Consider the following 26,273-nt stretch of genomic DNA (forward strand, 5'->3'; position numbering starts at 1 on the left):
AACAAGTAATAGTGACCCAAGGGTTAAATTAACCCCCAAAGTTCAAAATTCTGGCATTTAAGCATTCAATCTGAAAAACAGTGTAGCTGGTGTTATGGTTTTAAATTAGCTCAGGCTGTGGGCAAGTGTAGGCAGAGCACAAAAGTTCACAATTGCTACTTGGGCTGAGGTCTACCCAGTCTGTGGTGGGGAGAACAGGGTGATCTTTACAAAACAGTGAGAGAATGCTATTACTAGGAGAGGAAGTAAGGAACAAGGAAGAGAAGGGGAATCTTGATTTCCCTATTCTGTTTGTGTGGGGAGGTGGAGTTTAAAGGGAAGGGAGAGTTGGCAAAACATTTTTTCCAAAGCCTATCTCCCTGATCCCTCCCCTCTTTCCCAACCTCCACCAGCTCTATATAGAACATACTTTTTATACCTCAAATTTCCAACTTCTCTGACTTTTCTCTGTACTCATGTTGCCTTCTTTCTGTAGCAGAAATTAGTAATAACAATAGCTAACATTTGCATAGCATTTATAAGTGTCCAGCACTGCACTAAATACTTTACAGCTATCTCATTTGAGATTATTTATCTTTAATAAGAGTAGATTTCTTCCCAAAAGTTTAAAAAAAATTTTTTTAGTATTGTTATTTTATTTAGATTACTTTTAGGCTATCAGTTTAATGGTGGTGGGGGGGGGGGGGTGTTCTCCTTTCAGAGAACTAATTTTAGGGAGTGTAGCCCAATTTGGTATCTAATCTATAGCCCGCACTCAGGTACTCACTTTCAAGTTTTTAATATAAGTTTCTTGTGACATATGATACTCATTTTTATAAAACAAATTATTTTGATTATTGGGAATAAAGAAGTAAAAAGAACACACTTTGCATTCCCTCTAGTCTCCCTCTTTAAAAACTAAGTTATTTGACCCATTCTGACTGAATGGTTCCTTACCACTTTTCCAGGAAGCTCATGTTCCACAATCACCCACCTAAATGCCCCAAACTCATGTTCCACATTCCCAAGAAGCAGTTCCCCATATAATAAAGCAATGCATTGTGGAGGGAAAAAAGGTCTGCCTAAGTAGTAGTTCGCAGATGGTCTTTTCACACAAACCTTTTATAAAATTCAGTCATCAGCAACTTTTCTCAGACTTATCAGTATTTATTCCACCATTTAACATCAATGTGTACTCATAAGTCAAAAAAATTCAGTTACATTCCCATAGCAATTGAGATATACTGCCTATTTTAATAGAGAATCCTACTTGAGAAAGAAACCCAGTCAGCTAGACCCAAAAGTGGTATAATTTCATGAGTTCCAAGTTAAAGACAGTTGGCTGAGTCAAAAATAGTAAACAAAAAGGGTGTGAACATAAATGTTCTAGCAAACTGTTGGGCTTTTTAAAAATTATGTTGGAAACCATACCTCACAGAGAGATACCTTCTCTTGGAGACTTCTAGCCAACTTAAGAGCTATGTTCCAGTAAATTCTAAAATGTCACAGCATCAAAAATAGTATCTAGCCAGTCCCTCAAAATATCATGCCCAAAGGAACATGGCTAAAGAGATAAGACTGGAAGAAATTGCAACCTGTTACTGCAGGATATTGATTCGGGGTTGTGAAGATTGAAAACAGAATCAGCAACAAACCCAACAACATAATCGGTTCACTACAGAAATTAGGAACCAGAACCAAGAGATCATTATAGACAGCAACAACAAGACTATATAACAATCAATTCTGATGGACATGGCTGCTAGTCAGTCAATACACTTTTATTAAGCATTTACTCTGTTGCCAGGCACTGTGCTAAGCACTGAGCAAACAAAAGAAAAGTAAAGGGCAGAGAGAGAAACATAGTCCCTGCCCATGAGGAGTTCACCATCTAATGGAGGAAATCACATGCAAACAACTATGTATAAACTAGCCATATACAGGATAAATTAGAAATAATTAACAGGCCCTAAGAAAGAAGGAATATCAGGAAAAGTTGCCTGTAAAAGGTGGGCTTTTAGCTAGAAACTAGGGAAAGGCAAGAGGTGGAGATGAGGAAGAGCAATACAAGTGTGAGGGACAACCAGAGAAAATGACGAATGTTGGGAGACAAAGTGCCGTGCTCAAAAAGCAAAGCATTTTGGGTATTTCTATGAGAGGAGATACCAACATCTAAAAAATTCTCAAGAAATTTTATAAGAGTTCTAGCATTATTGAGATATTTAGAAATAATATCTCCATGTGTTTATTTAGTAGAGGAAAAAGCTGTTCTTTCTAATCAAAGATAATTGGCTTTTAAAAGTATATTAATAAAATTACATAGTGGCACTATTTTCCCAAGAATTTGACTATGCTGAGAAAATATAAGAGGATCTGGAGGATATTACTATAATAATATTCTCCATTTTGTAAGAAAGAGATGGGCATTTGGTTTTCACAGTTATGAAAATTAATTTGGAGAAATGAAACTTAAATTAGAAAATGAAACCCATAAAGACATCGAATAATAATCAAGGATGGAGGTGGTTTCAGATTTGAACACGAGTGCTTTGAACTTTGCCTCCATTAAGAATGTAATGGACTGACTAACAAGGGGTGGAGATCCACATCTGTGACGTACAATTAATGGAGAATCAGGGGAGGGGACTTGAATTTCTACTTCCTTTGAGTTTCAAAAGTGTGTCTACTAACCAAGGCACCTGTAAGAAATAGGATTGTTTTACTCATTTTGCTTCCACAGGTATTCTAGAGAAAGGATAAAAACCCCAAGGACATGATAAATTGGGGGAATTTGCCTTTTGGACAAGGAAGGATTGGGAAAGTAGAGATTTGACCAACAATAGGAGCTCAAAGAGCCAAAGGAAGAATTGCTCTGGTCACATTAGGTTTAAAATTGGGTATATGTAACATATATTACATACACATACAATTTTCATACCTTATAAGGGAGAATGGTAACCTGAAAATGACCATGACCAATCAGTATCCTCAAGGAAGAAGTAGGACTAACTAAACTCCAGAGAAAGGCTTGACTGTCCCTCTTCAGGTGTTTCCATTCTTTGGAATTAGGGTACACCCATTCTTGCAAGAATGTTAAAATAAATTTTTCTTACATTCACCAGTGAGTCAGTGAAGTTTTTGGTAAGATATTTTGCTTCTTACAATCTCTTGCTTCAAGTGTACAAAAGCAGAGCACACACACAAGTTTCTAGAACAGCATGCCAATTTTTTTAATTTGAATTAATTCTCTTTTTTAGAATCACTCACTTAACAGGAAGCAGTTTAGACTTTGAGGTTCACCTAAGGTCTTCAGTACAATCTCTAAGGATGACCATTCATTCAAACATTTTATATTCAAGGGTGTCTTATTCTCAAGCATCTCATTAATGTTTCCCCCTCACTATAATTTTCTCAAAAATAAAAACACATATGGTTTGAAAGAAAGATAAAAGAGAATTTCAGAGCCCTGTATCAGTGCCATCAAATGTCATTTCTGTGCTTTATAAAATTCAAGAGTAGCATCTGAGTTTATGCTGTGACCATTTCTCTCCTGTAGTTCTTCATTACTGCAAAGAACAAGACACTGAAGCAAATAAGGCTGTGATGGGGGGGGGGGGGGGGGGGGAAGAAAGGGGAAGGGGGCAAGGAGGTAGAGTAACTTGCTGGCACAGAAGACAGCATTAGGCCTGCATTTAAATCTGGCCTTAGATAATCCTACTAGATGAAGTAAACTGTAAAAGTCACTTAAACTTTGTCTACCTTGTTTCCTCAACTGTAAAAAGGGGATTGCAATTATCTCACAGGTTTATTGTACAGATTCAAATATGAAAATATGTGTAAAGATTTTGGCACAGTTCCTGGCATATAATAGGTGCTTTACTAAACATTTTCTTCCTTCTCTTCCCCTTCCTATTGTATTCTTGCTTTGGACTAATAACTATTAATATAAATTCAATTCTAACATTTTAAAAACAATGACAAAGACAACCCAAAAGAAGGCACCAAAGATAGTGAGGAATTTAGTTCCATTCCATGGGAATTACAGTGTTATGGGTAGAAAAGAAAGAACTTGGGAGGAATTAGAATGCTGTCCTGTACTTGAAGGGTTGTCATATTGAAGGCCCATCAAGGGCTTAAGACCCAGCACTGAAGTGCACTGAATTGTTCAATGGAGTCCCAGAAAGGATACATGGACAGCAGTTAGAGAAGAAAATCTGGGTTCTGCAAAAAGAACTACAGCTATCTAACTGGTTTGAAAAGACTGTCTTTTTAAGAAATACATTCATTACTGCAGGTATCCCAGAAAAGACTGGATGATACACTGTCATACAACAGAAGGAATCTCTCCATTTTGTGACCTGGATTAAGCTAAAATTTTATGATTTACAAACAACTGCAAGGTGGGAAAAACTACTCAAGTCATAGAGCCACAGGATTTGGGAAAGAGGGGTCCTTTAATTCCAAAAGAACAAGAAAGGAAGGCAAAATAAGGGTGAAGAATGAAGCAAATAGGAGTTGGAGAGGTGAATGCTGACAAGCTACCCCAATCCACACCCTGGCCATGGCAAGCTCCCAACAACTCCTTTGATAACCCTTTGTCTACCCTGGCAAGGCACAAGCATGTTCTGTTTAGAGAAGACTATTGGCACAATAATTGCTGTTTCAAGGCAAGAGAGAAAGTAGTATATGGGTGGGAGGATGTCATGTGGAACAAAGTTCCACTTTCTTCTTAAAATGTTAGGGAGAAGGATCAAATATGTTAATGTGGAATCCCTCTCCTCCCCTTTACAGTGGGACAAGAATACAAACCTATAGGATAAACTAGAGAATCATAAACAATAAAAAATAACATTAACCAATAAAGGAATACATAGAATAAGAAAAGCATTAAGGCAAAGACATTTCAAAAGACCTTGGCTTTGAGCTAAATTTTGAAATGAGAAAAAAAAAAAAACAAGAAAAGGGATTATTAGAATGAAATATGATGTGTTAGTAAGTATTAGTAAGATGTCTTCAAGGGATGGCAGATGGATTAAAGAAGATAATCACCTGCAATAGAGAGTCGATTGAGATGAATTGGGGTTGATTGAGATTAATTAAGCAGTTTTCCATTAAAAAAAAAAAAACAGATTATAAAAGCAGGAATAGTTTAAGGGAGAGAGAATCTAAGATAAGTGAAAAGCAAGAACAATTAGGAGGGGTCACATTCTAGAAGACACAGAAAAGAGTTAATAAAAAAAATAGCCAGCATTTATATACTATTTTCAAGGTGAACAAAATACTTTACATAATAAAATCTAAAACTGCAGATTCTTCCAGCAACTCAAGGTAGGTGCTTTTATTATCCCCATTTTGGGGATGAGGGAATTAAGTCTGAAAGTGATCAAGTGACTTGCCCCGTATCAAATAGCTAATTAATAGGCACCTAAGGCAGTATTTGAACTTGAAGTCAAGTCCAGGGCTTTATTCAGTGTCAACTAATGAAAAAGTCCAGAACAAAGAAAAAAGTTCAGAAACAAACTCAACAAAGGAGAAAAGCTGAAAGATATAAGACTAAGGAAGGAACAGGATCTTTAATAACCAGTTATACAAAAGGGACAGTGGCAAGCTTAGCAGTGGAAATCAAGAAAGGGTAAGAATAAAACCACAAAGTAATAAGGACTATAAAATTATCCAACAACTCAGACTACAGACGAGCCAGAATAAATTATTCTCACTACTGCCTTCAATTTGTCACTTTTGTCTCAACAACCCAGCACTGTATTACAATAATAACCACTATCCCAAGAAATAAATGATCTATGAAATATGAATGGCCCTGAATTTTGCTCCCAAGAATCACAAAGGTAAAGATAAGCTGTGAACAAGAGATAAGGTTCCAAATGCTTTCTTTTATATATATTCACATGCCATAAATGCAAACTATTACATCATTAACAAAGATCATTACCCCTTCATATAAAAATTAATTAGCACCTTAGGTCGAATTTTGTTTTTAAAAGGTTTTTTCCAAAAATCAGTTCAACTTGAGTAATTTTCCCACCATTGCCTTCCTTCCTTTCTACAAAGCTTTACAAATATATATCTAAATCTAGTACTTAGACTACAAAGGCTGCTCTATTAAGTCAATAGGTTTATCCGTGTGATACAAAACCGATAAAAATTGGGCATGCTTTTTTTTTAAACCTTCCCGTTTCTTTAAAGTTCTTCCTAAAGATGTTTACTTCAAGTTAGCTTATTTAAATTCCAAATATAAAAGCAATTCTATGTGTGCCAGATAAAATAACTTGGAGTACTTCCGAAGAAATTTGATTGACAAGATTCTTACTGTTGCCTCATCCAAATTCATGGCAATTTTAAAAGCCTTTTTGACATTTCATGGTAGCATACTGATGTGTTTGATTCATCTTAAAAAGGCTTCTCCCAAAGCAATATACTTGTCTCTTAGATACAGTAGAATTCTTCTCTAGTGTCTTATAAGTTATCTTTGTTATCTCTCATCCCAGGACCCAGACTTTTAATGGCTGTTGATTTAGTCAATACAACAAAAGTTAGACTTCTTAGGCACTTACTAAAGTCAAAACACAATGCCAAGTTTGTGAGGATTAAAAAGAAAAAAAAAATCCAGAAACTATTACATAATTCTTCCTTGTTAGCTTTACACAGGCAGAGCTCAGTAAAAACCCAGAAAACAATATAAACATTCCCTCAGTAAATCAAATAATATCCAAAAATTGGAGTGCTTCATATACAAATCTATCGCAATAGCAGACCCATAGAGGTAAGCAGGAAGTTTAAACTTAAGCCTTGATAAGAGAACCTCGCCTTATCCAAAATCAAAACTGCAACGTATAATATTTAAATTGACTACTATTTTAACTTATGTAGAAACTTTTCTTGTTATTTATGGTTTTAATTAGAAAATGGTTAACACATCAGCAGCCGATCATTTCAAAGCATTTAGGCTATGATTTCATTAGTGTTAAATTCAAGGAAACTAAAACTTAAAGAAGTGATGAATAGTTCCAGCAAGACCTCACTGAATCTACTTTATTTTGATGATTATATAGTAGTTTCTACATCTACATCAAAAGTAAGTTCAACCTTAGTAATTTCACCATTGCCTTCTTCCTTTCTACAAAACTTTACAACTATATCTAAATCTAATACTTAGTCTACAAAAACTGCTCTATTTAAATCAATAGGTTTATCTGTGTGATACAACACCAACAAAAAAAGTTAATTTTCTTTGATTGCTATACTGAATATCTGAAATTTTTAAAAATAACAAAAGGGATTTTGTTGTTAAATCAACATTTGACACATTACATAATGTAAATGGACTTCTAGGACTCAGTCTGGCATATATATCAACCACCATCTCCCCCACCACAAACACATCCCAATCCCACCTACACATATAACATACTAGGGTTTCTGTAGTTTGGGATAAGCTCTTCCAGTCATGTGACCATGATTGTGAAGAACCACACACACCAACAAAATGACAAAATACTTGTACCCTTGAACACAATATTAGAAATCTCCAAAAACTATGCAGAATCTAAACACTTCACAAGCTCCTGGAAACCAAAAATTGTGTCACCCTGGTGTCCTCTCATCTAGTTCATAAATTACTCTTTAAAAATTATAATTGCTTTGTTAGTGTTCTCAAGTGGCAAATAATTTGAAGACTAATCATTCTATAGAGACTCAATAGAATTTTGTTAGGGTTATAGATTCTATAATATATTTATATATAACATATTAAATTTTGAGTCATTCTGAACCATATTTTCAATAATACTTAGGGGCTCTACTAATGGGAAATAATTCAGCACTTTAAAAACTCAGCTTGGTATATTCACCAAATTATTATAATCCAACCCCCTTATTTTACAGATTTTGAATGTTAAGTGGGAAAGTGATTTTCCTCCCATACTTCATATTGGAAAAAAAAAATGTTACCATTCCAGTAACTAAACAACATATACCGAAATCACATTACTTAAGAAATACTTATAATCCAGTGCTAATTTTATGCCAGAAGGTAGGGATGGGTTCAGGGTTATTCCTCCTATTCCCCAAAATTTATTTGATGCCAAACTGGGATAATGCAAAACAGTCACATTTAAGACTAAACGTTAGTAAAATCAAACACTTTTATAAGAAATTCCTGTCTATTAAATTTGAGTAGAAATGGATCAGTGCCCTAACTTATAAGATCTAGTTCCTTCATTTGAAAGAAGAGGTTGAGAAGATGATAATTCTCTAGTTTCTTCCAGCTCTAACTCTGTGGTTCTCTGAGGATAGGGTAAGACACTACCTTTTAGTAAAGAAAAAAGGCCTTTTCTCTAGAGGATTAAATAACATTGTTTCCTAAAATGTATCTTCAGTTTTAAATTCTTTGGTTTCTTCATATAGATTCGTAAGTCAAAAACATTCCTTGAGGTAACTTTGGGGTTTTGATCTGTTACCATTATGTATTTACTAAGTGTTTTTTTTTTTTTTCCTTACTCTCCACACACCCATATACGATGCTATCTATACACCTCTCCCTGAACTACTAAACTTAGATCTAAATGTAAACAGAATATCTAACTACATCAACGTGGAAACTGTGATTTAAGGGGAAAATATCTTAATGGATTCAATTCCAACAGGTTCCTAACCAAGTTCGGTTTGTGCTGTATTTGATGAGCCTACGGTAGCTACAGCTGACAGCGCCGTATTCACAAGACAAAAAAAGTTCATGTCAAAGAGAGAAAAAAAAATTAGGGAGGTCTCAATCCTCCCACTATCGTTTCCACAGAAGCAAAACACCAACTTCAGGTAAATAGCGCTATTCTATTGCAGAGCTGTTTCTGTATTTTCGAGTCCCGCACAGTACTCAAACCACAATCGACTAGAGTCTGCATTTCTTTTCCTTGTTTTCTTTCTTCCCCCCACCCCCATCCCCCTTGATGGCCCCCGACCTGCAATTTCGGTTTAGGGAACTCTCAGTGAGGAAATTCCATCCACCAACGCAGAAAGATAACTGCTCAACAGCTAGTAATCTTAAATTGGCTGGAAGTACTGAGAAGTGAAGTCACTTGCTCACAAGTTCCCCAGCCAAAAGAGTCGGAGAAAAGACTATGAAAAGCCAGATCTTCTCGATTCGAGGCCGGCTGGATTCAATTCTCTCATCTATCAGTCTGGGGAAGGGAGGTGACCGTGCCGCCTCCGGCTGCCTAGGAGCAGGATGTCTCGGGACTAAGGAAAGGTCAGAGGAGGGGAGGACAAGGGTGGGAGGAGGCAGCGACGCCAAGCTAAAGGGAAGGCAGCAGTAAAATCCCTGGAAATTTGGAGCCGCTCACTCTTCGAAAGCGCCGAAAGGCTTTTTTATTTTTTTCCCCCAAAGCGCTTTCCCTAAAGCGCCCCAGGAGGACGTTAGTAATCCCCCTCCCCCGAGCGCCCAACCCGGTGCAAAGCACTCATGTGTCCGGTGGTTTAAAAGTTTGCCAACTCGGAGGCACAGCTCAGTCTAGGCTTGGGAGTATCAAAGCTTCTCGGTTTCAGAGAGATGCAGCCAGCCCAATTAGAGGTGAGTGGGTTGAGGCCCCCTCCTCCAAGGGGTCGCACCACTCACCAAAGCACTGCCTTTCCCCGGGGCCCTGCACCTGTCCCCCTCCGCCACCGCCCCCCACTGCCACCGCCCCCCCTGTGACGCGCAGCAGCCAGCCGCGTATCCCAGATGCTCGCAGTCCCCTCCGGGCACTTTTTCAACCCCAACCCGGCCAGGGGGCAAAGCAGAGGTAGGGGAAATAAGAATGGGAGGCACTTAGCACCCCAAAACTCGCTCACCTGGGCGGTGGGTGGAGTTGTTGTTAGGAGGAGGAGGAGGGCGAGGAGGAGACGGCGATGATGGTATTAGCACGTCTTAGCCGTCGGTAGCCCCGGCGGGAGGGGCTCGGTCACTACAAACCCCGGGCACCGGCACCGAGTGAGCCGCTCCGCCGCCGCCCCCTCCGCTCTTATACCGGTCACAGCACGCCCCGCCCCGCCACTGCTGCCTCCGCCCCCAACTCGGCCTTTCCGAAGATAGCCAGAGGCGGGACTAGGGCGGAGCTGTCCAAAAAGGGATCCTTCCGCAAGAGTACTGACGAAGTAGGGGCACAGAGATAATCCCCTCTCTGATTGGCTGCACGAGATCAATGGTTGCCCAGAAACGAGTAAATTAACGAGGACGACAGGAGAAATAGGGCTGCGCAGGCGTGGTGGTAACTAAAAGTGGTCTTGGGAAGGGGTCTTAATTGAGGAAAACCGTATCCTGAGCTCTAGAGCTAAACTACAACCTTTTCTCCTTGTTTAGCCCCAGTGATATCTATTATATACTAACTTATCTAAGTTAGAATTTAGTTCTCTCTTTTTCTCTTCCTCCTCTTTTTTGCCCCTTCCCTGTGTCTTAACTCAAACCCTCCTCTCCCTCCCAATCCAAATACACTTTGTCTCTCAAATGATAGTATCATAGATTATGAGTAGAGATCAGAGTGGCTTAAGTATTGTAAGTTAAAAAAGAATCATATAGATATAGTATCATTTCCTCTTTTTAAAAAAAAATTAAAAGTACTAGAAGCTGCCTCTAAATACTCAATGATTGAGGAAATACATAATAAATGCTACAAATTTAGTAACTTTTAAGAGTTTGTTTTTTTATTTTATTTGCTGATAAATTGTAATTGAATACAGCTGAAAACTATAATCACACAAACCACAGCCCAAATGTACTTTCTCCCAAAACCTCTAACACAAAAGACAGTTCTTTGAAATTTACAGTTTGTGGGAAAGAGATTGCACCTTGACTCAATTTTTAATACTAATAATTGTTTTTTTACAGAAATCACTCTTCAAAACCATCCCCACTCCATCCCACTCTCAATAAAATCCTCCCTCATAATAAAGACAAACAGTAATGTAAACAGTTGTTAGTCCTACTAAAAGTGTATTCATTGTTTGAGAAAAGGAAAAATAGTCATTCTTCATCAATTCATACACATCTTCACATAATTCTTTGAGTTTTATATTTATATTATTTTATCCAAAATAATATTTCATTATGTTCATATATCATGATTTATTCAGGTCTTCCCCAAGTATTCACTAAACAATTTGTTTCCAAATGTCTCAAACAAATTTGCTACACGCATTTTTATAAAGCTCAACATTTCTTCATGGTGTTGAAAGTGGTTAACAAGGTGATTGATTACCTTGTTTCCTTTCATTTTATACAAAAGAGAAAAGGCCCCAGAGATTGGAGACTTATATAAAGGAGAGGGAACCTTTTAAAGGACGTCTTTCTTCTTTTGGATAGTCATAATTGTTGTGAAGTTTTTCCCTAATTCCAAACTATACCTTTCTGAAATGTCTTATCTCCTCATACTACTAGTAGTTGTGTCATCTGGGAGCAAGTTCATATAACAAAATTATTTTCTCTTCTACATGACAATCCTACAAATACTTGAAGACACTTAATATGTCCCTCCTAAGTCTTCATAGATTTTTTGGGAGAAGGCTATTGAGTTAAATGATGTGCCTAGCTAGTAACTGTCTGAAGTTATATTTGAAGTCAGATCCTCCTGACTCCAGAGTCTATGTTCTATCTGTCCACAGATTTTTCCAAGATCTTATCTGTCATTATCTTGGAAAATTATTCTTGCCATGAAAGCTTGCAGTATGCAAGTTTCACAACTTGCTAAGTGGAGGGCATATTAACAAGACTCTTTAATTTGCATTATTAACATTTAATTGTGTAGATGGAGTATCATAGATAGAGCACTAGGTCTGGAATGAGGAAAACCTGAATACAAATTCAATCTCAGATACTTATTAGCTGTATGATCTTGAGCAAATCACTTAACCCTATTTGCTTCAGTTGCCTCATCTGTAAAGTGAGTTGGAGAAAGAAGTCACTCCACTATCTTTGCCAAGAAAACTCCAAATAGGGTCATGAAGAGTCAGACATGACTGAAATGCCTGACCAATAATAAAAATTCTAGACAAACAATAAAATAATAAATCAAGACCTGATATATAGCATTTGCAGGTTTCTAAAGTGTAAATGCTCACCTTAAAAATTAATAATTGAAGAGTGAAATGAGCAGAACCTAGTGTTTATAAAGTAACAACAGTATTATTTGGAGAATAACTATGATAATGTCTGAAATTATAATCAAATCAACTGCAAAGGACCAGTGAAGAAAGATGCTACCCACCTCCCAAGCAAGAGATGATAAATAGAAGTTTGTATAGAATTCTTTTACAAATATATATCATGCATACACATATATTCATAACTGTGTGAAATGCTAAGGAGAAGGGAGGGAGACAGTTCAAAACTTAAAATGCAAGAAAAATATATTAATGGGGTGGGGGAGAAAATCTAATAACTGGCTCATTGAAGCCTGTCTGGATTCATCTTCCCTTCTCTGCTCTCCAGTTATTGTTCTACCTAAAATGTGGTAGCAAAAATTGAATAGAGCATGATTATTTCTCTTAATCAATATAAACTGTAATGCATTGAAGTAATAATCACAAGCTAAAATCACATTTGTCTTTTTGACTACCATATGACATTGTTTACTTATTTTTAACTTACAAACCATTAAAAGCTCCAGATTTCTGTCAAAAATAACATATTTCCTCCATCTTGTTCTTCTGAAGTTGATCCCATGATCCTTTAAGTTGACTTTCTGAACTCAAGTCTGATTTTAATCTCTATTAAATTTCATCTTATTAGATTTGGCCCCAAGTTTTGTCAAGATCTTTCTGGATCCTGATTGTAACCCAATGTACTAACTGTTCCTCTTAGCTTTGTGCCATCTGCAAATTTAATAAGCATGAAATCTATGTCATTTTTCCAAGTCATTGATACAAATGTTTAACAACACTGCTAATCCTTAGCAATCCTTCTTCAGTTCCGTCCAGCAGTATCATATGTCTTCAGAGGAATCACTTTAATAATTATGTAGGCTTTTTTAGGATGACATTTCTCAGGATTTCTTCTTCCTATCCAGTAAGTCTAGATGACCTTTTATTGAGTATATTAAGTATATTTATTGAGTATATATATTTATAGAGGGGATTCTTGTTCCTATATGAGTCATATATGAGTCAAATTCAAATAGCAAGAGATTCCTATAGGCTGCATGTTGACTTAGAAGACACAAAGTAAAATTATCCATGTTGAATTACATTTTGATTTATTTTGTTAAAACTTTTTCCAATTACATTTTAATCTAAACTAGGCCACACCCAGGAGTCTGAATTATCTGATGATCTCCAAGGTCCTCTTCAGCTCTGAGATTCTATCATTCTGAAGCTAAATGAGGAATCCAAAATCATAGAGCTAGTCTTTGGCAGGTACAGGGATTCAAATCTAGGTTATCCCATGTCTTTTGACACCAAATTGATCTTTCCACTATACTTCATAATTGTCCCAAAGAAGGGATGCAACTTTCCCCAGAACAATAGTTATTCATTAGATAAATTAATGTTAGCCATGCTCATATCATAGTCTAGATCAATAGTTATTCAATACATTTTTGTTGCTTGTGTAAAGGGAAGAGAATAGAATGCAGGCTTCATTTTATATCAAAGGTACAAACAAGTTGAAAGCAAATAGATTCCTATCTTAACAGACTTGAAAAAAGTTTTTGATATGTTGGACAAAGAATTATTCCCAAGCTTATTATTTTTTTAAAGATTGCATTTTTTTTAATATATTGGATTTCCTAAAGCTGGTATGCCCATGTAAAAAAAAAAACCTCTCCTAAAATATTTTAAGAAGGGTAGGATATAACAAAACTTTCCCAAAGAGTTCCTTGTCTTTTTGTAAATAACTTTCTGGCATCATAAAAGCGTAGCAAAGCTGTCTTTCATTATCCCCATTTTATAGGTGGAACACAGGAAGTACAGAGATTCAGCAAAGCAGGCTAGCAAGTCGTTGGCAGTGTTGGGGTGGACCCTGCGCCTGGGGATTACTACCCAGATAGAGGTATCTAGTGTATCTATGATGCTGCCTCTCATGCCTCTTCAAAATAGGACCCACCCCATCTCCTTATTCTCTAACACCTCTAAGGAGATCCAAACACCTTTCTGCTGAATTTACAATAAAAACAAATATTCCCTGAACACAGCAGACCATTTGCTCCATAACTGGTGATACAATGAACATATGACATGGTCCCTAAAGGGCTTAAGAGTATTCTTGGAGAAACCAGGCATAAATCTTGATAGATTAAAAACAAGCATAGATTAAACATAATGAATAGTGTTATTGCTCAGTCCTATCTGGTTATTCATGACTCTGTGGACCATACAGCCTATAGGTTTTTCTTGGTTGGCCATTTTTTCCCCCACTGGATTAAGGCAGATCGAGATTAAGTGATTTGCCAAAGGTCACATAGTTAGTAAGGGTCTGAGGCTAGATATAATTCAGATCTTTCTGACTCCAGGGCCAATCTCTATTCACTAAGCTGCTGTGGATGAATGGAATAAGCCATAAATATTGCAGAAACTCAAAGGAATGAAGGTGTGATTCTTGGAGACTTGGGAAATAAGAGTAGGCATTATGAAATAGTAGTCACTTCACTGAACTGGAAGAAGCCTGGTGTTGGTAGCAATATTAGTCCAACCATTCCCAGAATTATACAACATACCCCCACAATGATTAGAGAAAGTTAGATAACTCAATTGATAGAGCACAGACTTGAAGAGTCAGGAAGTTCTGAGTTCAAATCCAGCCTCTGACACTTAGTACCTGTGTGATTCTGGGCAAGCTACTTGACCTATGTTTGCTTCAGTTTCCTTATCTCTAAAAAGGGAATGATAATAGCACTTACTTTTCAAAGTTCTTGTGAGAATCAAATGAGATAGTATTTGTTGGTTTGGTGGGTTTTTTAATTAATTAATTTTTTAGGTTATGCATGTACATTAATTTTTTGCATATTTCCATGAGTTATGTTGGGAGAGAAAAATCAGAACAAAAGGGAAAAGACATGAGAAAAAAATCAGAAAAAAGGGTGAAAATAGTATCTGTTGATCACATTTAGTCATCTTAGTTCTCTGGATATAAATGGCATTTTCCAGCCAAATTTTATTGGAATTGCCAAATTGCTGAGAAGAACCAAGTTTATCATAGATGAGTTAGTATTTATAAATCGCTTAGCACAGTACCTAGTACATCGTAAGCACTTGTGAATTTTAGTTATTATGAAATATATTGTTATTAGCTATTAATATAGTCTTCTTGAAGACTTTCATTAAGGATAAACTTATAATCACTGCAGGTAATTCATTCTACTTAAGATAGGTCTAAATCAGATGGCTAAGATCAATCTTTTTTTTGTGTTATTGGCTCCTTTTAAAGTCTGGTAAAACTTATGGGCCCATTCTCAAAATAAATATATGGTTTAAGAAAACAATGATATATCTATTGTGCATCCTTCCCAGAATACCCAGGATCCAATTCCAGCTCAATGAAGGTTAGGGCCAGTCATTTCTTCTTACTTTTCTAGACTGCATTTTACTCATTGATAAAATGAAAGTGTTAGACCAGATATGATGTTTCATCTCCAACATCCTATGATTGATATCTTCCATAAATTTAGCACAAGGCCTGAAAACATCTTCATTATTATTCTTTGGCAATTTATCAGATTATCTTTAGAAGACTCCTGAAACCAGAGATAATTTAACTAGGAATTCCATCTCCTGATTCAAAGGAGAAAGACCTGATGAAAAAACTACAAGACCAGTCTGTGACCCCCAGCTGTCCAATCTCTGGGAATTGGAAGGGATATAATTATGGGGAAACATGATTCCTAGGAAAAGAATGCCCTATAGCTCATAGCTTGGTGAAGGTATTACTATAGCAAAGTAGTCCTGCTCTGGATCCTTGAAACCACCAACCCTCAAAATCTATATCTAGGATGGGGGAATTATGGCAATCTTTTTTTTTACTCTAGACCTACCCCCCCAAGAACTCCCAGCAAATAGCAAGCTTACTAGAACTTTTTGAGGGCTCTTTAGTAGCTAAGGCAGAAACACTTCATGCTGCTATAAGAAATGACAAGCAAGATAATTTTAGAAAAATTTGGAAAGACTTACATGAGCTTATGTAAAATTAAATGAATAGAACCAGAAGAATGTTGTACACAGTAATAGCAATGTTATACAATGAAGAACTGTGAATGACAGCTATTCTCAACAATGCAAAGATCCAAAACAATCCCAAAGAGCTAATGATGAAGCATGTTACTCACCTCTGGAGAAAAAAAAACTGTTATTGTTGAATACAAAGTATTTTTCACTTTATTTCATTCTTTTTCTTTGATTTGAATCTTCTTGTACAAAATGGCTAATATAGAAATGTTTTACATTGCCTATCATCTCAGAGGAGGAGAGGACAGGGAGGGAAGAAGGGATAGCATTTGAAATTCAAAACTTTTTAAAAAAATGTTTAACATCTAATTGGGGATGAAAAACACGTTTGTTTGTTTTTTTTTTTTTAAGAAATGCTCTGCACTGATCATTTCTTCATTGGTTACCCACTTTGACCTAAGTAACAAGATGAATGGGGCTGTAAACTTTGAAGAAGAATCTTTAGGCAGCTTACTAAGTAAGGCTGAATTGACCAATAATAGACAATTCAGGTAGCATGCTTCTAAAAATCCTCTAGAAATCTCTGGAGACACTAAAAACATTGTGTAATTGCTTGATCCTTTTGAGAATGATAAATTTCTTGGTTGTTTTGGATCATGTGGTGCCTCAATGCTGAAAAAATTTGGCATTTTTGATTGCATTGTAGATGATCATGGACCAAAGTCTACCTTTCCTCTCAAGATGACAACAATAGGGATTGGGAAGGAGGGGAAAGAATTTTGCAGTTGTCTAAAGAAAGTTTCTGCTCAATGCCTTTGAATTTGATTGGCATCTTCCTTGGGAAAGAATGAGACACTTCTCTAGCCATGATCAACCTGAAAATATTTATCATATGGAAATCTAGTACCCTGGCTACCATTGCTCCTTTTCTGATCTTAAGTAAATTAAAATTCTAGAGCATGTGTGTCCAGGATTAGAGGTAGTCTTTTCCTTTTAAGTTTAAAAGATAGAGAGGTCCTGGGTTGGAACTAGCTGGAGGCAAGAAAAGCTTAAGCATTGGAGAGTTCAACCAGCAAGAAAAAGGAATGGCTCAAGCACAGCTATCCATTTGATTGGACATTGACAAGCCAAGGTAAAATAGAAAATTATATTCACAGGTTTGAAAAATTGCTTTGTGTTCCAAGAGGCTTAAATATGAGCATTGTCTAGGGTGCTAACAATGGTTATAAATTAAATTACTGAACCTTGTTGATTCATTTAGTCCCGTTACTGTTTTGTTATTCTTTATGATTATAATTCTTTTTTGTACATGGAGGAATAAATTTAGTTTCCAACAGCCAATTTATATTGTACATTGAATACTTTTTTTATACCATCCTTTTGGGGAATCCCTTAGACTTATAGATCATGGGTTATTATGGGTTATTATAGATTATAATCTAATTTACCATCATTTAAATTGCCCCCAGAATGCTAGAGTAGAAAACTTAATGAGCCACTGAGTGCAAGAAGATCAACACCCTCACCAATGGCAATTGGTACTAAACCAAGACCAATCCATATGACTTATTTAGGACAGAAGGAAGCACAGATACTATAAGTTTATTGATAAGAATCATTCAATGAATAAATTAACAAATAGGTATTAAGTTCCAGCTGTGTATCAGGCACTATGCTTGGCATTTAGAGAAAAAGGACAAGAAATACCCTGTCCTTAAGTAGTTTACATTGTAAAGGAGGGTAGTGAAGTCAACAGGTTTCAACATATATGTGTGTATGTGTGTGTGTGTGTGTGTGTGTGTGTATGTATATTTAAAACTACAAGGTAGTTGAAGGGAGGTAGCCACCAAGAAGTTTGCGTCAGACTTTGCATAGATGATATTTGAGTTGAGTTTTAAAGGAAACAAACGATCCTAATATGCAAAAGGAAGAAATGTGTTATCTGGGCCCAGGAGACAGCAATTGCAAAAACATTGATATGGAAGATGGCAAAGTGTGTGTAAAGAACCAAGGGGGCAATTTGAGAAAGGGATGAATATAGCAAGGCTAAAAAAGATATTGGGACAAGTTTGTGAATAACTTTAAAAGTCAGAAAAATTTATATTTGATCTTGAAGTCAATCAGAGCCATGGAAGTTTATTGAAGAAGGGAGTGTCATGTTCAGATTTACATTTTAGGAACAATTTTGTAAATTAAATTTCCTGAAATTTTGATTCCAAAAAGCTTAGAACAATAGTTGTATGTAAATAGATTAAAAAAAAAAAACTTGTTAGGTAATGTGAGGCAGCTAGACTGTGCAGTGAATACAGTGTTCCTAGCTGATTTTAAATTTGGCCCCAGACACTTACTATCTGTGTGACCTTCTGTAAGTCACTTAATTCTGTTTGCCTCAGTTTCCTCATCTGTAAAATGAGCTGGAGAAGAAAATGGAAAACCTGTATCTCTTCCAAGAAAATCCCAAATGGACTCACAAAAAGTCTAACATGACTGAACAAGAACAAAAACCTAAGCATTATGTTTGCAACAAGCAAGGAAAACAGTTCCTCTCCTCATGTAGCTTACAATCTGATGGGGAATTAGTACAAACTACATTGTCCACTACAGACTGTAAGTGCTGTCAGAATTCAGAGAAAAGAAATTACATTGATTGGAGTAGCTAAAAAAGGACACTTCATATAGGACAGGGGAAAGGCTATATCTTAAGTATGGGCAGATAGGGTATTGATAGAGGACAGAAGGGATGGAGGTCATTCTAGAAAAGAGAAGCAAAATTAGTGAAGGAACAGAAATGGTATATTCATGAAAGAGAAAAACATGACCATAGGAAGGTTGAAGATAGAAGAATATATCCTGAGGACTGGTTATATTTAAGGGTAAACTGAGAGGTTAAATAGTCAGTTCAGACCCTTCACAAGATCATTCCAACCTAACAGTCAAGATGATTCCACATTACTCTTGTGCTCCAACTCTGCATAACCTCCTGTTTGTTCTGCAATATATAATCTTCCACTTCCTATTTCTTCAGACTCTTTCCCAGGTCCAGAATTTACTCCTTTCTTACTTCCCTTTGAGGAATTCTAAACTCCCTTCATGATTCAGTGAAAGTGCCACCCCCTCCTCTTCTAATTTCCTCCCCTTATTGTTCATGTGCTCCAAACTCAACTGTAAACTAGAAATAAGGACAGAAGCTATCTCCCAGGGTTGTTTGAGGATCAAGTAAGAGAATATTTTTTAAAGTGCTTAGCACAATTCTTGGTACATAGTAGGTACTTAATAAATGCTTGCTTTCTTTTTTCCTCTTTTCTTTTTTCCTTTCCTTCCTTGCTCCCCTGAAGTCTTCCTTTTCTCTTTCCCTTCCTTCTTCTCTTCTCTTCCCTTCCTTCTTTCTTACTTCCTTCCTTCTTTCCTTCCATCTTTCCTTCTTTCCTTTTGTTCCTTCCTTCCTTCCTTCTTTCTTTCCTTTCTTCTTTCCTTTTTTCTTTCCTCTCTTCTTTCCTTCCTTCCTTCTGAACCCACCTGAAATTACTTTGTATATACACAAAAAGTGGAGGTTTTCTTAGTCTTTTGACCTTAATTTCTGCATATGTTACCCAATACTATAATGAAAGTTTCTTGAAGACAGAGACTATTCCATTTTAGAGTTTGTTTTTGTTTTATCACCTGTGCCTAATAGTACAAAGCAAGCACTTAAATAAATGTTTGTTAAATTGAATAAAATTTAGTATTAAGGGGAAATCCAGGAAGAATTTAGACTTAATGTGGTAGGCAATAAGGATACCTACCATACATTAGCATAGATTAGTTCTTCATATAGTTATCAAGGACTTTTATGTCTCACAAAAATCCCATGAGATAGATAATGCATGTATGATTATCCTTATTTTACAGAGGAAGAAATGAAATAAATCTAAGGGAGATCATGTGGCTTACCTGGGGTCATGGTAAATGGAAATAGAAATAGGTAAATGAAATAGAATTGGTAAAATCTGCATAAGCTCCTAGTCTCTTAGATTTACAACCCAGAAGTCACCCTTGACTCCTCATTCTCTCTCACCCACCATATCCAAGCTGTTGCTAAGGCCTAATGATCTCTTCCTCTACCACATCTCTCAAATATACCCCTTTCTGTTCTCTGACAGAATCTCCACTCCAGTGCAAATCCTCATCACCTCATGCCTGGAGTATTGCTTCATCCTGCTGGGTCTAAGTATCTCAAGTCTCTCCTCAACCTCTAAAGTGACTTTCCCCAGACCCAAGGCTGATCCTCAGTTGCACCTCATCCACCTCCTCCAGTAGTTCCCTATTGCCTCTGGGAGCAAATTCAAAATCCTCTGACATTCAAAGCCTTTCATAATCTAGCCCTGAATGACCTTTCCAATCTTTTTATACCTTATTCTCTGACTCATATTTCTCAGTCCAATAACACTGATGGTCTGGCTGTTACAAGAACAGAATACCCCAACTTTCAGCTCCCGACATGTTCTCTGGACATGTTCTGTGATACTATTCCACATTCTTGTGATGCTCTCCTTCCTCTGCTCTGACTATTGACCATTCTGACTTCCTTTTAAAATCCCAACTAAAATCTCACTTTCTACAGGAATCTTTCTCCTATCCCTCTTAATACCAGTGCCTTCTCTCTGTTAATTATTACCTATTTATCCTGTATGTAACTCATTTTGTATATATTTGTGGGCATGTTGTCTGCTCCATTAGATTGTATGCTCCTTGAAGACAGAGATTGTCTTTTGCTTTTTTCTGCATCCTTAGCACTTAGCACTGGGGTGCTTAAGGTAGGTACTTAATGAATGTTTATTGATTGATTGAATATCAAATAATCTTATGCTCTTCTGTCAACATTACAAATTGCCTCATTACAAATTGGCCAGCCATTACACAACACAGAATAAGGTCAGATGAAGATGAGACAAAGGTCAGCTAGCTTTAATGTGGGTAAGGAAGGATTGAGTAAATTTGATTAATATTCATTCATAACATTAACAAATCTATTAACTAATGAGTGTCTAGAAGAGATACAAGTTGCCTATTCTTAAGAAATTGTACTTAATGGGGCAGCTAGTTGATGTAATAGATAGAGCACCAGCCCTAAAGTCAGGAGGACCTGAGTTCAAATCTGGCCTCAGACATTTAACATTTGCTGGCTGTGTGACCCTGGACAAGTCACTTAACCCCAATTGCCTCAGCCAAAAAAAAATTGTACTTTAGTAGCAATGGTCAGGAATGTAAATAAAATATATAAATAACACAAAAATACAGAAATAAAACAATAGAATCTAATTGTAATTTTTTTTTGTTTGTAAATGATACTTGCTATTGTATGACCATAGGCAAATTGTTCCCCTTTCCAATTTCAGTTTGGTTATCTTTAAAAGAATATTTGTACTGTCTTTCTTTAGAAGCCGTTATATAAAACAAAGTGCTGACTGAATTGTTTGTTGTTTAATGGAAAAATATAGTGATATGAGCTCAGATAAAAGAAAGCTCACTTCCAGATGGGAAGATCACATGATGGACAGGCAATATGAAAGCATCAAACATTTCTACCCCCTGCCAAAAGATGAATAGGTTGAACACTGCCTTGCATTTTGTAGTTGCCCAATAAGTATCTGTTTATTTGGCAAGATCCAAAGTGACATCACTGGGAGGAAGGAATGTCCAAAGACAAAGTCTTACAACTTAATCATCCACCCCCAAGACCCCAGTGACTCTCCCTCCAACTCTAAAAACATAGTGTGTCAAGAATAGGACTCCTTCTGCCAATTCCCCTCACCTTTCGTTCCCTCCAGTAATACTGAAAGAGGTAGGGCAAGTAAGCTTTTGTCATTGGCTATGGCTAACTTAACTCCTTTGATCCCTCATGTTCCCAGTCTGAGGATTAATGGTTTTCAAATCCTCTTGCTGAGAAAGGAGATGTTATGGCAGTAGAAGCTACAAGGCAAGATGATTGTTTGTTCATTTCATATCTCATGAATGGTAGCTGTGGCCATTCTGGAAGGGTCTGACATCTACCCAGCACTTGATAGAGTGCTTATCACACAGGAGGCAATGAATAAATGTTTGTTCAATTGAATTACATTTGGGTCCCTAAACAACCCTCCAACTCACCTGCCACAGAGCCTGGAATTTCTATGATTCTCTAATGTTGAGAAAATTCCCATAGGAATACCCTGTTCATGCTAATGCCCCATGGGAAAGAGAAAATATTAAATCCTTAAGACTTTAGAATGTCATGATTCAAGTACCTATAAGAAATCTTTACATCATTTTGCAGAGGAAGAATGAAAGATTCAAAGACTTGGCAGGGATTGGCCAAAGTCATACAGATATAGATGGTAGCCAAACTGGACACTAGATTTCAGGTCTGAGAAGGCACTGTAGCATGGTATAATGTGTTGTCTCTGAACTCATGTCACAGGACCTGGGTTCAAATTTTGCATCTAATAATTATTTAGCTATCTGATGTTGGGCAAATTCCTTAATCTCCCTAACCCTGTTTCCTCATTTATAAAATGAGGCAGTTGAATTAGAATCCTATTCTTGTGCTTTCCCCTATTTTAGCATATAGGCAGCTAGCGCCTTAGTCTAGTATTTTTCCCCTTTACACCCACCTAGTTCAGCATACAATCAGCTAGCTGATGCAGTGGATATAGTGCCAGGCCTAGTGTCAGGAAGACTCATCTTCCCGAGTACAACTCTGACCTTAGACACTTCTCAATTGTATGATCAGGGGCCTCACTTGACCCTCAGTTTCCTCATCTGCAAAATAAGCTGGAGAAAAAAATGTCAAACCACTCCACTATCTCTGCCGTGAAAACATCAAATGGAGTCACAAAGAGTTGGACACAACGGAAAATAAATGAACAACGAAATTCTAATGTGCCAGCTGTAATTTCCTTGATCAGATTTGAGATTGACTAGGCATCTTGTGAATCTGTGAGAGAAGGGACACATAAGCCTAAGTGTTGAGGAAAGATCGGGAAAGGTCTTTAAGTTGAGAGGCTTACCGTGGTCAGATTCAGTGGGTACAAGAGTAAAGAGGAGGGCTCTGGTATGTCAGGGGCTAATGTGATGGCACTGAGTGCCTACATTTCTATAGTACTTTAAAGTTTACAGAATGTTTTACATAAACACTCTTATTATAGCCTCACAATAACCCTGTGAAGTAGGCATTATGATTATTACATCCATTTTGTAGACAAGAAAAGAAATTCTCAGAGAAGTTAGGTGGCTTGACTGTAGATTCTCAGCTAATTAATGTCAGAGACAAAATTCACGTCTGTATCTTTCTCGAGTCTAACAAGCATCCACTTGAGATATCCATCTTCATGTTTCTCTTAGTGGTCCTAAAAGGAAAGGCTGGAGCTCTACCTGTTTTAAAATTTTGCTAAGATCTGGCCCTCCGATTCCTTTGGATCTCTTAACAGAGATGGGGATTGGTCTGGTGATTTCACTGGTACTGGGAACTTCTGGATTAGGTAATTGCCTCTACTAATATAGGTTGATGCCTTCTTGGAGTGCTGAGAGCTTAGTGATTCATCATCAGCCAGTATGATAGACCGGAGTCTCATCCAATTTCAAGATGCCCCTCAGCCTGGGACCTTTCCCATATGGCATCCTCTTTCCTTAATACCTCTCAAAATACCTAGCTAGCTCTAATATGATAAACTAAGAGGTAAAAGTCCAGATCTTCTTGACTCTGAAGCCAGCTCTTGAACCCATCATGTGATACTGCCTCTTGCTGAACTACAAGAAACTCAAAGTTATAATCCTCATTCTAAACTCATTTGACTATTTGTATTTCTTTCAACCTTTCAGGTAGCACTCCAAACATTCCCCAAAGATATAGAATGATAAGAAAAAAATTAACACTAGACTGAAATTTGGACTCTAATTGTTTTGTTTTTCAGTCTTGTCTGATTCTTGATGATCCCATTGGGAATTTTCTTGGCAATTTTTTTAAACAGATGAGGAAACTGAGGCAAACAGGGTTAAGCACAGCTAGCATCTAAAATTAGATTTAACTTCAGGAAGGTGAGTCTTTCTGACTTCAGGACTGGCACTCTATCTACTTTACCATCTATTTCCTTTATTTTAGTTCCTTAAGTGTTCTGTGTCTCTACTTTCTTGGTTGTAAAATGAGGCTTGCACTAGAAGAACATAAAGGACAGGAGATCCAAGGTCTAGTTCTTAATACTCCATTTACTGTGGGGCCCTGGATGAATCACTTTACCTATCTACCTCAGTTTTCTCATCTGTTCAATCGAAATACAAACTTGGGCAGTTTTGAAAAGTGTTATATAAACTTGAAAGCCCTATAAAAATGTGGGGTTTTATTATTTTAAGTTTCCTTTCCCTCTGATATTCTGGGAGCTGAATTGAGCACTGGTGCCCTCCCTTGGTATATTATAAAATCATTGTCTGTCTGTATCATGACAAAGTCTCAAAGAAGGTTTTGCATAATAAGCAGACTTAGCAAAAGAGGATAGCTGCTTGCTAAGTTAGAGAGAAGTCTATAATTAGGCTGTCACAACATCAGCAAAAGTATATAATAAAGGTAATAGGAGAAGAACATGGAAAATTATATTGCATCTGCTAGGACCTCCGGTGGGGACTAGTGGGTTCCTGGGCATTAATCACCACAGTTGAGGTTCACTGTTTTGCTTGTGTGTTTCCTTCTCTTGTGATAAAGCAGCCAGCCAGAGAGAGTAGGCCTTCCTGTTTTCCCCTCTTCCTCTTTTCTCCCTCCCTCCACAAGTGACCCTTTGGTTTTCTTCCATGATTCTGTCATTGGGCCTTACAGGTCATGGTTCAAAGGAGAAGGGATTTACCCAAGAAGCAGATTATATTAACCAACCCTCCAGTTCCCTCCTCTTCTCCTATCTGAGCTGTCTCAGCCTTGGATTATTATTTCTTTCTTTCCTATGTTACAATCCATGTGATCATAATGTAAACAGGCACTGAGATCCAGGGGAAGAGTTCCCTTAATCATTCCCCAAACATTTATTAAATGCTATATCTCTCTCACACTCTGATCAAACAAACACACATATACAAAGAAAAAGTGTTCCTGCTTTAAAGGATCTTATACTCTAGCGGAGAAAGATAATACACAAAGGGGAGTTGGAAGGAAGGTGATGAGTTGTAGAGCAGCTGCAAAAATCTGGGTCCCAGAAAGACAAGGCAAAAGTTAGCCCATCAGAGTCCAGGGACCCAGAAGTGCGGTGCCATATTACATGTTGCCTTACAACTCTTTCTCTTTCCTCAAGAAAAAGTTCTTTAAGGACAGGGACTTTTTTCCATTTTTCGTTCCATTTCTCACACCTGTGAGGGTGCAAGGCACATAATAGGTATTTAGGAAATGGTTAAAATGTTTCTTTAAAGTCGGACCATGATAACATATTTCTTCCTTTTCCTTTAATCTCTTTAAGAATTCAGAGAAGTTGTAGGTGTTTGTTTCATTAATCCTCCTGACATTTGAGCCAGGTGTTGGGCGTATCTCTGGTCCTATTTTACCAATGGGAAATGAGACACAGATTTACCCATTGAACATTGAGGGTGTTGGATCAGGAAGTGTGCTGGTTTTGTCTCCCCCCTGAATCAGTTTTTTCTCTATTTTCCAAACAATTGGTTTTTAATCATTCTGAAACTAGAGGATTCAGGGGGATCAAATCTGACTCGGCTTCTTTCTGGAAATTCACAAACCTAGATAGTGATTATGCTATTCTTTAAGTTGTAGTTACAAGAGACTTTGTTTTTAGAATAAATAACTTTAATGACTTTTTTTCATTTTTAGACCTTGTTCAATCAATAACACTTGTTCCTTTACTACTTTTACAGGATGCTGTGAAGCTTATCATACAATGGGAAGAGCATGACAAATTAAGACATATTGAGAAAATGTCCTCTCCAACCCCTTATCTTTAGAGAGTAATGTGCTTAAAGCTTTGGGAAAATGACTAGTTACCAGGGCATCTCCTCAAAGCTGTCTTCCTGGATTGATGGCCAAACTAGTCCATTTTGGCTCTCAAGCCAATCCAACCCAGAGCCAAATCACTGTTCGTGTGGATCTTTTAGCATCCAAAGGATTTTCATCATTTTTGTCCAACCACAGACTCAGACACAGGTTATGCTAG

At 37.1% G+C, this 26,273-nt stretch overlaps 1 protein-coding gene across 2 annotated transcripts in view; it reads right to left on the reverse strand.

The window, feature by feature from the left end:
• TENT5C (terminal nucleotidyltransferase 5C) overlaps window positions 1-23,204 on the reverse strand; it is a 38,156-nt gene extending 14,952 nt beyond the window's left edge. Inside the window, exon 1 of one of the 2 annotated variants that reach the window (XM_051992904.1) lies at window positions 23,145-23,204. The gene's annotated coding sequence lies outside the window, so the exon portion shown is untranslated. Of the gene's footprint in view, window positions 1-9,822; window positions 10,009-23,144 lie in introns of those variants that run through there. The other variant, XM_051992903.1, reaches the window with a different exon arrangement.
• Between the last annotated feature and the right edge of the window lie 3,069 nt (window positions 23,205-26,273).

This window comes from Antechinus flavipes, chromosome 4, assembly GCF_016432865.1.
Source record: "Antechinus flavipes isolate AdamAnt ecotype Samford, QLD, Australia chromosome 4, AdamAnt_v2, whole genome shotgun sequence".
NCBI classification, from domain to species: domain Eukaryota; kingdom Metazoa; phylum Chordata; class Mammalia; order Dasyuromorphia; family Dasyuridae; genus Antechinus; species Antechinus flavipes.